The sequence below is a fragment of the Mandrillus leucophaeus genome, unplaced genomic scaffold (genome assembly GCF_000951045.1).
Source record: "Mandrillus leucophaeus isolate KB7577 unplaced genomic scaffold, Mleu.le_1.0 Scaffold920, whole genome shotgun sequence".
NCBI lineage: Eukaryota > Metazoa > Chordata > Mammalia > Primates > Cercopithecidae > Mandrillus > Mandrillus leucophaeus.
The window spans coordinates 572,309-573,382 of record NW_012110031.1 but is presented as its reverse complement, the minus strand read 5'-3'; positions in this window follow the sequence as shown (position 1 = coordinate 573,382).

Sequence of the window (1,074 nt, the reverse complement as noted above, 5' to 3'; positions counted from 1 at the left end):
GGGATTCCTATTATGGAGATATTGGAGCTACTGAATTGGCTCTTTAATTATCTTACCTTATATTCTTCCTTTTCCATCAGTCTGGGTAGTTTCCTTAGCTCTTCAGTCCTTCTGTTGAGTTTCTCATTTTCACTCTTGTATTTTTAATTTCCTAGAGCTCTTCCTTGTTCTTTGAATGTGCCACTCCCCTTTTATAGCGTCCTATTCTTGTTTCATAGATATATTCTTTTAGTTCTGTGAGCATATTAAAGTTATTTTTAAATGTTTTCCTTGTATGGCCTGTTTCCTCCCCACTGCCACCCCCTGTCCTATTTCTTTTTGTCTCTGTCCTTCATGTTGGAGACTTTCCTAAGCTGCCTGGTAATTCTCAGATATCTGCTCATGCTTAGGAGCCAGGGACTAAAAATCTGTAGAGGATGTTTGTACACTGGAAACTTTTCTGTAGGGTTATCCAGCTATGCCATTTGCTGTGGAAAACCCCAATGCCAATTTTTAAAAACTATTTTCTCTTGAACCAGCCAGATACCTTTTATAGACCCTACCACTCTGCTGACTGGAAGGCAAAGGCCTGGTTGCTGATGTTCTAGGAGCCCAGTGCGGGTAGCAAGATGGGAGTCTCAACACTTCATATGTGTATGTTCACTTAATTTAATGTGGTATCTTGGCCTTCAACTGATTCTGTTGTTCTTCAGTCCAGACACCTTTTATTTTGTGCTCTACAGAGAATAAACCTCCTGTATTCTTGAGAAGGGGGAAGGGTAGTCACCTGGGGGCATACAGGCAGGGAAATAAGCTCTAATTGCTTCTTAAATAATTCTTAACCAATCTAACTTGTTTTACCTTCTCCATCCCCAGATCCAGAGGCATCAGTGCTGCTCATCTCCATGCTTTTTATTATTGTGTTAATTCTCAGCTTTCTCCACTGTCAGCTTAAGATTGAGCTTCAGCTCTACCCAGTCAGTGACCATTTAACCAATTGCTTACCATTTCTCCAGATTTTGTTGTTGTGGTCTCTTCCCTATGTTCCCTGCCCTTGTTGTTTTTGTTTTTTATGAGGTCTCTGACCCTGGGTAG